This window comes from Salvia miltiorrhiza, chromosome 2, assembly GCF_028751815.1.
Source record: "Salvia miltiorrhiza cultivar Shanhuang (shh) chromosome 2, IMPLAD_Smil_shh, whole genome shotgun sequence".
NCBI classification, from domain to species: Eukaryota; Viridiplantae; Streptophyta; class Magnoliopsida; order Lamiales; family Lamiaceae; genus Salvia; species Salvia miltiorrhiza.
In genome coordinates, this window is record NC_080388.1 from 22,697,293 (window position 1) to 22,711,760 (window position 14,468).

A 14,468-nucleotide genomic window follows, 5' to 3' on the forward strand; every position below is an offset into this window, starting at 1 on the left:
GAGTTTAGCGAACATAAGGCTTTTTAGATAGATTCCTTATGATTTGTTTAAGAATGACAATGACAATATTTATAACTTTATAAGCATGAGATGTTTGGCATGTGTTCACTGATTGCTTTTGTACTCAGCCCTGCATATGTTTTCTAAATGTGCAGGTTGAGCCGATGTGGTGATGGTGCTGCAATGAGCGGAGTCTCCAGGGTTGTTAATAAATGAAGTTAACCTGTCTAGAATATGTCTTCATACATATGTCTAGCTACTTTTCGCTGCAAAATACTTTTGATGTTATATCATTTTATGACGTACCTTGAGTCTTAAGAGAATGGTTTCATATGATGTATAACTTGAATTAATGATATTAATTAAGTTTTTATGATGTCTTTCATAGACTATTTAAATGAGTACTAATGAGTAATTATGACGAGTTTTCTTAAATCGAGTAAATCTTACGGTTTCAAATGACGCCCCTTTCTTCCCCTTATTCTTTAATCCCATCCCTAGTCGTAGACCACTCGACTTAACTATCCTTAGTTAAGGCGGGCTGCGACAATTTAATAGGTTATAAATTTAATTGCCTACAAATTGCCTCATCGAGACTTTTTCATGGACATCTTGGATATTGGAAATGGACGAGTCTCGAACTTATTTAATAGTTTAAACTCATATTAAGGAGTTCTTTAATTTGGATTTGACTTTGTAAATAATTTATACTCGTATTCAGGAGTTCCTTAATTTTGGATTTGACGTTGTAAATAGTTTATACTCGTATTTAGGAGTTCTTGAATTTGACTTTGTAAATAGTTTATACTCGTATTTAGGAGTTATTGAATTTGAATTTAAATTTGATTTTATAAATCAAACTTAAATCAATAATGATGCCCTCAACTTTATAATTTAAAGTGATCATTATCCAACTAAAGGATTGCACAGATGGGTTAAGAGCCCATTTAATTACTTTAATCCGTACAACCTTTTTTTTTATCAAACAAGCTAATTGTTTAGCCCAATATAATAAAAGCCCATTTCATGTTTCATGATCTCTTTTTTTTTTCTTGCGCATCGGACTTCAACTTTTGCTCTTTTTCTTTGAAGCCATATCAGGTCCCATCGAAGCGGACTCCATGCTTTGAAATTTTGTAGAAAGCTCTTTTTGCAATAGAGTTCTTCTTCATCTCGAATTCTTAATTTCAACATTTATCCAACCAATTATTGTTAGGTCCGGAGGGTCTCGAATAGGTGTATGGGGGGGGGAGGAATACACCTATAGGCTATTTTTAAACAAGTTAAACAAGATCTCAGTACAGAGATCAAAACGAAACTTTACACACAAACTCAGACACCTGTTTACAGAAAAGAGTTTTGACCAAAATAGGGTTGACGACTGATACTGAAAGACTCTTCAGTAAGGAGTTATCAGTTAAGTTATGAGAACTTAACTGATGCATGAAAGGCTTCAGTCGAGTTTGATAAATAGAGATGTTATAAGTCTTACTGACTATCAAAGGACAGATCAGTCAGACTGATAACACACGCAGCGGAAATCTTTTGTTTCGCAATAGCCTTTTGGGTTGAGCACGTTGTTAGTCTTAAGTTTCTCTTTGCTATTAATCAGTTTTCTGTTTATGAAAGGAAGAGCACACGTAACAAATGAAATACTGAAAGCTGTAAATAACACAGAGATTTTTACGTGGTCCGGAAAACACTTCCTACATCCACGATCGGTTGATCAGACCAACAACTTCACTCTACAAGTGCTTACGGGTGCACTGCAAACCGATGCTTGTGCTTACGGGTGCACAGCAAACCGAACCGTGTGCTTGCGGGTGCACACAACCGAATCAACTGAAGATCCAATCTTCAGTACCAACACACCTTGTTGGATTTCTCACTCCTAGCATGAACTGGCACTAGGATCTCACGGAGTCAGAGTACCTTCCTGAACTCCTTTGCAACTCAAACACTCGATTCTATCGGTCGAAGGGATGTTTGAAATCTTGCCAACTAAACTTCAAAGAACAAGTTCTTTGGAGCTAGTTTGACCTAGGCTTTGGATAATCAAGGTTTGCCTAAGGTCTAAGAGAATATATGTAATCAGCAGTGACTGATTTTTGGCTTTAGGATTCTCTTCTTCGATTCAAGCTTTGGGAAGTTTGAGCTTTGGCTGAGGAACAATTTTGGCAGAGCTTCAGCTTATGTTGTTGAATCGGTGAAGATTGAAGTGATCCTCGAGCGCTACTTATAGGAGAGGTCTTGAATAGATCCGTTGGCGGAGAAGGTCTTCAAGATTTTTTCCGTTAGAGAGTAATTTAAACTTGGGCTGAGGCTTCAATCTTCGGGGTTCCTTGTTTGGTGAGAACGGCTATGTTGAAGAGCAGAAGATCCTACGTCTTTGATAAAGTAGTCACCAAATAGGAATGACCTCTGCAGAGAAAGGACGATCCTCAGATCTCTGCATTTAATGTGGCTGTACTTCTGGAGTTTGTGGCTTCCTTTGAACGTTGGAGGTTCAGTCCGAGGAAGAATGTTTGACTGATACTTGACTTTAGTATCAGTCCGCTGAATCCACGTGGCACGCATTAGGTAATCAGTTCAAGACTGATTCTTCGACTGATACTTCAGTCGGCAACTTCAGTTTTCAGTCTTCAGTCCTTCGTTCTTCAGTCTTCAGTCTTCAGAACAACAACTAAACTAGAAAACACTCTAACACTTGAGTTCGAACAGTTTCTAGTCTATTACAAACAACGCCTATGGATTTTGGTATCATCAAAACAAGGATTAGGATATTCCATTAAGTTCCCAACAATTATGTAGAAAACAATCTCTTAGGGTGCGTTCTCTTTGGTTGTAAAATTACCATGATAAAATGATGGAAATGAAAAGGTGGAAAATTTTTATTATTTCCACTCTTGTTATCTCATGTTCTCTTTGATGGAATTTTTTTTATCCTATACTTCATTTATCCTATACATATGTTCTTTTTATTGGAAAATAATAGATAAATTGTTAAATGACAATATTACCCTTATTATTGACTTACTTATTTTATGCCGTACTTTCAATTTTATTTTATGCCATACTTCATTTTTTTTTAATTTTTCTCGCCACCTCCACCCCACCCCACCCCACTACCCCACGCCCCCACCCACCCCCCTCCCCACCACCCCCCCCCCCCACCCCCAATTGTTTTTTTTAATTTTTCTTGCCACCTCCACCCACCCTCCCCTTCCCACGCCCAAACCCACCTCCTCCCCACCCCCCACCAGCACCCCCCAATTTTTATTTTTTTTAATTTTTCTTGCCACCTCCACCCACCCCTCTACCCCCACGCCCCCCATGGGGTAGGGAGGGGTGGGTGGAGGTGGCGAGAAAAATTTAAAAAAAAAAATTGTTGGTTGGTGGGGAGGGGGCGGAGAGGGGGTGGGTGGAGGTGGCAAGAAAAATTTATAAATCCTTTTTTTTGGGGGGTGGGGGGGTGGGTGGGGGGTGGTGGGGAGGGTGTGGGGTAGGGGGATGGGTGGAGGTGGTGAGAAAATTTTAAAAAAAAAATTGGGGGGTGGGGAGGGGGGTGGGTGGAGGTGGCAAGAAAAAATTAACTTTTTTTTGGGGGGAGGGGAGGTGGAGGTGGTGAGAAAAATTAAAAAAAAAAATTGGGGAGGTTGGGGTAGGGAGTGGTGGTGAGAGAGTGAGTGGGGTCGTGGGGAGGGTGGGTGGAGGTGGCAAGAAACAGTTTAAAAAAAATTTGGGGGGTGGGAATGGGTGGAGGTGGCGAGAAAAAAAAAATTGGGGGGGGGGTGGTGGTGGTGAGGTGGTGGGTGGGGGCGTGGGGTAGGGGAGGGGGGGTGGAGGTGGCAAGAAAAATGTTAAAAAAAAAATAATTAAAAAAAAAAAAAAATTGGGGGTTGGGGGTTGGGTTGGGTTGGGGCGGGGGGGTGGGGTGGGGAGTAAAATTGAAGAAAAAAAATTAATGGTTTCGATCTGAATAAGACTCACTCACTGACATTCCTAGTATTAAGGGCTATATTGGAAGATGAAAAAAATATACATCATGGGAAAATTTTATCACACCTACAGATCATGATAATATTATCATGATTTGGGATGAAAATGTGGGAAAAGGGGCTGCCCGGGAAAATTTTCCCTTCTACCCGGAAAAAATTTGTTAACAAAGAGAACACATGAAAAAGATGGAAAATGAGGAAAATTATTTGTTTTCCATCCTTTTCCCACAAAGAGAACGCACCCTTATGGAACAATCTAATCAAAAGCACTGGATTGCTTCGAGTAAGTGTCATGAACGAACAACTTTGTGAAAATATCCATCTCGTTGAATTCCTTATACTGCTGCGGATAACTTTCGGCAGATGATTGGATAAGTAAGAAGACTTCTAACATAGCTGAACTCCTCAAAATTTCAGACTTCGTCTTTGAGCAACTAAGACTTCTACTTGTCATAGGAAACTAGCATTATATATAGAGTGTCAAAGTTCAGATTTTTCTTCATACTCATACGGAAATCTGCAACCTAATCGTTCTTTTCCTTGTTTCCTTTCTTTGGTATTGAATTCTTGGTAAGCTCCCTTTTCTATGGCTATGAGAAAACCATTTTTTGTGTTCTGCCCGGTAAGTGTTCGATAAATTGTCCGAAAGGCAATTTTTTTTCTCAAGCTTTTCCTTTTTTTTATTGAGGTTTGCTACGATTTTTGATTTCTTTTTACTAAGCTGTATTTTCCAGTTTTGCAGAGATTAGGGATGCTCCATCTTCAAACTACCTTTTTCTTTCAATTTGATTGGTGGCGAAAGATTGACTTTTGTGTCTTGATTTTTGGCAGATATGCACCAATAAATTCACAAAAAATTTCAAGGAGATCACATGCATTCATCATCGTCCATCATATGGTGTGCTGTGAGGCATGAAGTTTTGATATTAATCTCTCACCATGCATCATTTTTGTTTGATTTCTTCCACGTAGGAATTTAAATTTGCACCCAACAACTTCAAGTCGTCGATCGAGTGCATCTTGTTGAGGAGTTTTGCTCGGATACACTTTTCTTCTTGAGAGTCGTGGATATTTTGCTTTTAGCGGATCTTTGGCTGGTTTCTTCCATATAGGAGTTCAATGTTGCCCCAACTTCAACTCTTGATCAAGTGCATTCAACCGAGGAGCTTTGCTTGGATACACCTTTTTTTCTTGGGAGCGTGGATATTTTGCTTTTTGAGGATCTTTGGTTGATTTCTTCCATATAGAAGTTCTATGTTGACCCAACTTTGACTCTTGCTTCATCTCTTGATCAAGTGCATTCAACCGAGGAGTTTTGCTGATACAAATTTGAGGGTCTTCTTCATCTACTCATCGGAACTTCTCAATATGGTTTGGATGATGTTTACTTTGCACCTTTAGGTGGCTCTCCATTGGATTTTATTCATATTTTGGGTGCGCTCGGATCTGAGCCATTATGAGTCTTGCCTTTAAAGATTGCTGGTTACATCTTTCTCATTGCGTGTGTCTACTTGGACTAGATGACTTAATTCTTTAATAGTTCTTGGGTGCGCTCGGACCTAGGATTGCTCGAGTCTAGTTCCAATGGAGTTGTTACTTTTGGCGAGCGCGTGCTTTCACTCCGCTACTAGGCATCATAAAGCTTGAAGTTCTGCGTATACTTTGGAAGCAAGACGAAGCCCTCCACATCAGCGTATACTTAGGAAGCAAGGCGAAGCCACATTGACGTATACTTTGGAATCAAGGCGGAAGTCCTCCATGTCGGCGTACACTTTGGAAGCAAGGCGAAGCCCTCCACATCGGCGTATATTTTGGAAGCAAGACGAAGCCCTCCACATTGGCGTATACTTTGGAATCAAGGCGGAGCCCTCAACACCGATGTATACTTTGGAAGCAAGGCGAAGCCACATTGACGCATACTTTGGAATCAAAGCGAAAGTCCTCCATGTCGGCGTATACTTTGGAAGCAAGGTGAAGCCCTCTACATTGGTGTCATAAAGCTCAAAGATCAAGTTTAAGAAGATCGAAGACCACTCTCAAAGGCTACTTAAAGACCATCCAAACGGAGAGAGCTCTTTCAAAGTGTGTTGAAGCTAGATGTGGAGACGCGGAGTTTAAATTTGATCAAGAACGCTTTCAAGGTTTGGACCCGTTTTATTAAAGTTTTATCAACTATTGGCTCTCTTATTGCTTCGTTTCTTCACTTGCATTTTTTCATAACTTTCGCGCAACATTTATTGTTTCTTCTGAATTAATGCACCATTTGACTACAACATCCAAGCATAACAATCAATATGCCCACCATTCATTTTACTCACTAAATTGAAGGACGAACTTAAATCATGACTGAACTTAGATTATATCTAAGCTGTCTATGTACCCTTTTAAAAGGGATCAAGTCAAAACGTAGTTCAAGGACCAACTTGTATTTTTTTTTGGGGGGGGGGAGAGAGGGGCGTACACAGTTTATACTCTTGCGAGCCAGGAGTGACTATTTATTTTGCCACTATATAGACAAAGAGGAGTATATAATAGTTTAACCACATAATTTACGTTTTGGTGGGAGAAGTTTACCAGTTTAATCACATACACTTTCTTTGGTGGGTGTCGTGCATAGTTTATACTCATATGGGCCAGGAGTAACATGCAGTTTAGGCTTGTGCGTCATGGAGATGTCCTCTTTTTTTGTGTTTTTCAGGGATAGTAGCGCTTCAAGAACTTTCCATTTATGGGTCCGACTCTCACATTATCTTCCGAGAGCAGCTTATATGCCCCATTGGTGTAGACTTCTTTGATGACATATGAGCCATCCCATCTTGATATAAACTTTTTTCTGACACGATAAGTGGTGATAATTGCTCTTCTCACCACAAGTACCAAATCTCCAACTTGAAAAGAGCACGGACGAACTTTCTTGTTGAAGGCTTTTGAAATGCGAGCTTGATAACACTTCAATCTTTGTTGAGCTTCTAATCTCTTCTCATCCAAAGCTTTAAATTCTTCAAGATGCAGGTGAGCATTCTCCTCTTCAACTACTATTTCTTTGCAAGAGGTGATATGGTTTGATGTGGCAACATCTTCATCTTGTTGGCGAGAACCCTTGAAATCAACACACATCTTTATTATTCCATTTCTCTGGCGTATGAAGACCATATTCTCTGCAACGCTTGTTGTGATAACGCCACTTCTAATGAGACTTGCAATTTCACGGCGCACTTGACTTTGAGCAGTATGAAGAACTAGACTACTAGCACTATTAGTAATGTAGTAAGATGAAGCCAGGCTTTCTCTATCTTCTTCGTCTTCGAGCATCTTTGAATCGGAAGAAGCCATACTTTCTCTATCTTCTTCATCTTCGACCGTCTTTATAAGGAGAACAGTCTTCATCCTGGCTTTTAATTCTTTCCCACATGTCACAAGTAAAGTGGTACATCTTTTCATATGAGAAGGGATCGAGCTCCTTAGCTTCTCTGTCATGTGCAGTCCATAACTCTCTTTTATCTTGCCTCTTTTCCATGATTTGCCTTTGCCAAGTCTTTTAAAGACAGAGCTCGTTGAACTTCTCTTTTACCCATCATTTTGAAAACAGAAACTCTTTGAATGCTTGAAGATTCCAGGATTTGTTGGGTGCTGGCATAGTTACTAGTAGCTCTTTTGATGGCGATACGAATGGGACTCTGCATTGCATACCCCAAGCCTGCTTTGGAGTTTTAGCTCGTGTTACTAGTTTTTGACTTTGACATAGAGTTTTCTTGAGAATTGCATCCAGCATTAACAAGAAGTTTATATGCCTTCGGACCAAAGTGCTTTGAGAGTTCTTTCTCTGAGAGATCCTCGTGCTCTGTGGTACCACTTTGCTTTGGTTGGACAAACCCTTCAAGCGATTGGAGAATTAGCTTCTTGGCATCAATCTTCGTTAAAGGTATGTTGAATCCTTCCATCTCCAAAAATGATTCTACCTTCTTCTACTCCTGGCAAGATCCTGACTCGTCATACGGTGTATCATCTTTCACCATTGTGACTTTGGTTCTCTCTAAATAAAATTTTACATCAACAAAGTGTGACTCTGCTTCCGTAAATGGCTTTTGATCACCAACCCTTTTTCTTACAACACCATTTTGATAATATTTGAAGCATTGATGCAATGTTGAAGGAATAACACCATTCTCATGAAGCCATGGTCGACCGAGAAGCATATTATAGGAGGTCTTAGCGTCAATCACAGGAAGCAGCGTCATCGAATCCATATCCTGTATTAGCAATCGCAGCATATAGGGCCAAGAGCTCTCTGTCCTTCATGGTTAAAACCTTGAATCATCAATTGGCTATTTGATAGTTCGTCTACTTGAATTCCCAATTGCTTCAAAGTTCTTAGTGGCAAAATGTTGACTGTCGAGCCTCCATCGATGAGAATTCGATTGACCTTCTACTCCTGGGTGTAGCAACTCACGAACAATGGTCTGTTATGAGGTTCAGATCCAAGCTACAAATCTTCATCGGAGAACGTGATTGTTAAGACATCATCATCTTCATTCATATTTAGCTTGAATTCTTCATCTACTTGATTGGATGTATCATATAAAGCTCCAACACCTTCTATTATATCACTTAAGTCGATGGTGGCAACATTTGCAGTAGCACAATCTTCTTCAAGGGATATCTTCCTTTCTCGAGCCCATCGCATGACTTTATCTTTGAAGATGAAGCAATCATGTATGGGATGTCCCACCAACCGATGGTATTTGCAATATTCTAGGTCATCCGTTCGTCCTGCTTCATTAGGTCACTTCATTTCTGGCAAATAGACAAGTCCTTCTTTGAGCAAGTCATCAAAATTCCTGAAACATCCGAATCTAAGAATGGGTATTGTTTTTGTTGCATTTCCTTCAAAGTAAGCTTTCTTTGCCCCATATCTCGGGAAGAATTTTGGTCATCCCAGAGAGTGTTTTGATTGCCTTCCTGACTAGCTTCTTTCTTTAAAAATTTCACAGACGTTGCCTTCACTGCCACAGATTCTTTTGCTGGTGCTTTGGCTTTGAATCCTTGCTTGAATTTGCAAGGCTCTTGGATTGGTGGTCCTTCAATTTCGCTTGCCGCCATACTCAATTCCATGTCATGAGCTCTAGTGGCTAGTTCTTCGAATGTTCTAGGCTGAATTCCTCGCAAGATGTATTGTAAGCCCCAATGCATCCCTTGAATGTACATCTCAATAGCGGCCGATTCGGATAATCGATCTTTGTAGTTGAGACAGAAGTTTCTCCATCTATTGATATAATCAATCACCGGCTCTTCCTTGAATTGACTAGAACTTGTGAGTTCCACCATATTGACAGTTCTTTTGGTGCTGTAAAAGCGGTTAAGGAATTCATGCTCCAATTGTTCCGAACTATCGATCGAGTTTGACTCTAAGTCCATATACCAGTCAAAAGCATTTCCCTTGAGTGAGCGAACAAACTGTTTGACCAAATGATTCCATAGGTGTCAGCGTTATTGCACGTTTCAACAAAATGAGCCACATGTTGTCTAAGATTGCCCTTTCCATCGAATTGTTGAAACTTGGGAGGTTAATAACCAAGAGGCATCTTTAATTGATCAATTCATTTAGTATAAGGTTTAAAGAATATCATGGATGACTTCGAGTTGCCCCTAGCCTTCATTGTTCCTTCAATGATCTCCTTGAGTAGGTCGATTTGAATGAAACCATTGGCAGAGACTTCGATGTTCTTAGGAGGCGTCTTTTCTTCACGGTGCTTTTCGAATGACTCTGAATCATTGCTTTCTTCATCTTTTTCGTCATTCACTCGACTTCCTTCTCATTTATCTAGGATGAGCTTTGAAATCTTAGCGTCTTGCTTCATTATATGCTTGTTCATGCTTTCAAGTAGCTTAGCTTTACTAGCAACTTGTTCCTCCGGAGTAGAAGCATTTGTCACATGATAGGAACTTCAAGAGAGTAGCTTGTGGTTGAATGGTCTTGGTTGACATTGTTTTTGTTCACACTATCGTAGTGTGGCTCTTTTTCCAGCGGCAGCAGATTTGGAAATCTCCTCCAATTGCCTAGCTTTGCCTCACGTGATAACACCAGTATTTTCTGAAGTGATTTTTGTGGCAGCACTTGAAGCTTTGTTCGCCATTTGAGTTTGATTGAGTTGTTGGTGAAGAGGAGAGATGAGAGGTAGAGAGGTCCCACTGGGTGTGCCAAAATTTGTAAACACAAATTTTATTGTATTCAATAAATGAAATACAAAAATGTGTACAAATCCAAAATATGTGGATTGAAATGAATTTGTTGTGGATTGCGATTCTCTACTTTACTCATATGATTCTTCTCTTTGAACTTCTTCAAATCTTTGGAGGGAAATATAATTTCTTGATCTCCTTGAACTCGAATGTTGGCTTGAATTTGATTTGATGATGTCAATCCAGAGGGCTTCCACCTTATTTCTGAATCAAACGTTGACTTGGATGATTTTGATGAAGACCTCATTGATTTTCTTTGCAGAATGCCTTGAATGTTGGAGATGACTTCATTATAGTGAATTACTCCTTCAATGCTTGAGCTCTCAAAAATGATTTATGTTCCCTTTGACTCCACAAATGACCCATATTTATAGGTGAAGAATGGAGTGGGCTGGTGGGCTTTGGGCCCTCATATTGAGTTTTTAGGGCTGAGGGGGCGCGATTTGATTGGCTCCTCAAAATTCATACTATTTAATATTTTATGTAGATTTTCCACATGTCAATTTCTGACTGGTCAATAAATCCACATAATCAAATATTAATTATATATTTATTTAATCTTGAAATTATATTTAATTTAATTCCAAAATATAAAATAAAATATATATTTTTATATTTAATTTATAATTTTCACATGGCAGGATTTAATAGGCTATAAATTTAATTGCCTATAGCAGGTACACTCCCTCTCAACTTGGAAGTTGATGCAGACTTGGTTAGCCAACGCCTAACCTATTTAGTGCAAGTTGGAAGTTCAAATGGAATTCAATCCCTTCAAAATACCCTAGGGATTCACATGCTCGAGGGTTCAAATAAGCATGCGCATATGGGGCAGTGAAGACAATCAAGTGATGGGAATTTTTTGCAAAGTTTATTTATATGAAACATGGTTAGATGAAAACATGTTTTGATGTAACTAGAGATGTCAAATGGTACGGGTCGGGCCAGCCCGGCCCGAACCCATTGGGCTCTCGATTTTTTCGAATCGGGTCGGGCCGGCCCGAAATTAGATCGGGCTACAAAATTCTAGGCCCAGCCCAGCCCCTCTCGGGCCATCGGGCGGTCGGGCTAAACCGGCCCATAATTTTTTTAATATTATTTTTTTATAAAAATAATAAAAAATAATTTAAATTAAAAAAATTAACTCAAATTTAAATTAATAAACTTGGGCTCTTATATCTTAATTTCGGCACAAACATCTCAAATTTGAGCTAGAATACACCATATGATGCATTGCTGCTCTACACAAATGGAGCAATTAAAAATTCATAACAAATGATGTATTTAATTAGTGCATTATTAATCGACAAGATAATTCATTAATTAAATTTTGTTTTTGTAATCCAGCTTGAGTTAATTTAGTCTTTTAAAGTTTCCTTAATGTATATAAATATAATTAATATATATATATATAGATAATAAATGGGCGGGCCAAAAAAGCCCGAAAACCCCAGGCTTAAAAGCCCGAAACTCGATAAGCCCGACGGGCCAAAAACCCCGGGCTTTTAGGCTCGATTTTTTTTTGGCTCTATTTTTTCAAGCCCAGCCCGCCTCCTAACCCGGGCGAGCCGGGCCGGCCCATCGGGCCGGGTCGATTATGACATATCTAGATGTAACCTTATTTTATGATAGAGTTTTTTGTAGATGCAGCAACGAATTTTGTATGAAGCATGGCTAATGCAACAAATTTTAATGTACCCTCATATTGCAATTATCTGGAGCAGGCAAACCATCAAACCACACATCAGGGTTAAAAAAATCACATCACAGATAGGCAACAAAGAACCCTAAAATATATAAGCACAATTATTATCATTTCAACACAAATAAGCCACTTCCCACACATAACTCCTACATCCAATCACCATCAAGACCAATTAAACCAAAAAGGAAAGATCTAACTGGTTTGGAGTATAAGGGAAGCAAAATTCGGAGCATAGACTCCAAGGCTTCAGAATTAGCACATGGGTCTCTTTGTACTTCAATCTCCTCTGCCATCATCGAGTCTCCCTCCAACAGCTCCGAACCACCAATGCAATCGGAAAAAAAGAGTCGGTCTTATCAAATTTCGATTGGTCGACCGTCGATTTCATCTGTTCTATGCAAGAGTACATACGTTCGCGGACGATTTCTGCCTCCGTGATGGTTTTATCATAGATCTCAGATTTTATTTCAGCATAAATCTTTACACATCTCAGTTTTCATCGAAGATATATCATCATAGATCTCAAATTTTTAGGGTAATGAGTTGGGATTGGTGACCACCGCAAAAAACGGCTCAGATTTCATCACGGCGGCAAGAAGTGGTAACAGAGAAGTGAGGGAGTTCAAGTTGCAGAGAGCGAGAAATAAGGGGAGAGAATGCAAAAGAGACGAAATGAGTAGCGCAGATAAAATTCTTGAATTAGGGTTATTAAGTTGTAAATGGGCCCATGTGACAACAATACTTAGGGCTTAATTCATTTCTATTTTTGGGTTGGGCCATTTCAAATGGAACAACTCAAAATAAAAAATAAGACATAACAAATAAGACAGAGGAGTATAAGAAAGGTAAGATTAGTTTTTTATTTAGGTGTTTTGGTAAGATAAAATTATAAGATAATTATATTCTTGTTTGATGGAAGAGATATAATTGTAGATTAAATGAGAAAATTACAATTTTAACCTTACATATAATTTAACTAAATTAATTTAAAATATTAAAAAAAAATTATGTAATCTCTATCCGAAAACATTGCTATCTCCCCCAGGTTGTCTATGCTCTCCAACAACAAAACAAAGTCCTGCATAGAACCATCGCCGCCCCACCCCCACCCGACACATCCCTCTCTCCTTCCCCCGCAAAAGAGAAAATAACAAAGATTCTTGGAAAAGAGCTTAAAATCTACCCTTCCAATGCCAACAAAGTACAAATCCTTCACTAAGTCTGCTAGGTTTAGCCAACCCCCTTCCCCCCTCTCCTCTCCTCCAACCCAACAATGCTAGATTGTGGGGTTTACAACTTAGGAGTAACTATTAATGGAAGAAGGGCTTTTGAGCTCTAACGAGCGAAGACGTATCGAATTGAAAGCCCCTGAAATTATTGAACGTATATATGTGCATGAGCCTATGCAAACAGGGTTAAAAGCGGAAGATAGTCTGATTCCTGTAGGTCATGGTCAACAAGAACTTATAATTAGGGACCGCCAAATTGAAAAAATTACTATTGTTATCGATACCATATTAACTCAAAAGCAATTGAACTCAAAGGCCACCTCGAGAGTGAGACATTGTATTGTGTCTATGTATCGATTGGACACGACAGCCACCTCCCCCAACCCCTCCAAACAAAAGGAAATCCAGATATTGAAGAACCCAGCCCCATCGACTCCAAAGCCAAAAATCTTTCAGATCTACTGAGGGATATATTGGAGAAAGAAGTTAGTATTGTCAGGTGGGATAAATAATTCAATGGAGGAGGAGGTATTAGTTGTCGAGCTAAAACAAGACAATAAGAACGACCACTCAATTATAATGGGTCATCCTGATAAATAATATTAGCTATCAAACGCTCAGATAAAGCAAGATTTTTTTAACAATCTTGCCTTATTTGAGGTACCAGTAATACAAAATACTATTTGTATGAATTACAAATTTTGTCATTTATAATGTATTATTTATTTTTATACAATATATATATATACACCTATATATATATATATAAAGTATCATTTGTATTTAAAAAAATATATATAATTACTTGTTGTTAAACATAACCCGAACTTGATTAAAATGGATCGAACTTGAGCTTGGCTTGCTATACTTAGCCCGACTCAACTCAACTTAACTACACCACTAAACATATCTAAATTTTAATTTTAATATTCTTAATACAATTTTCTGTCGTTACCTTTTCTTTAGAAGATTTTCTGTCGTTTATACGTCCTTATTTTTATACATTTCATAATACAAATTACCTATTATATTTTTGTATTATAGTTGAACCAGTAGATATTTGCTAGAAAGATCGGTTCAATTACCTATTAAATTTCTTAAAGGCTCAAAGTACCCACATGTATACTAATATACTAGTATATTTTGTGTTATATATTACTATGATGATGACAAGTGCGAAACGAAAATTTGTAAGCATCTAACAAATTGTTTTCTCCCGAAATCGCACAAACAAGAAGTATATTGAAGTATACAATTACTCCCTCCGTCCCATGGAGCATGATACAGTTCTTTTCG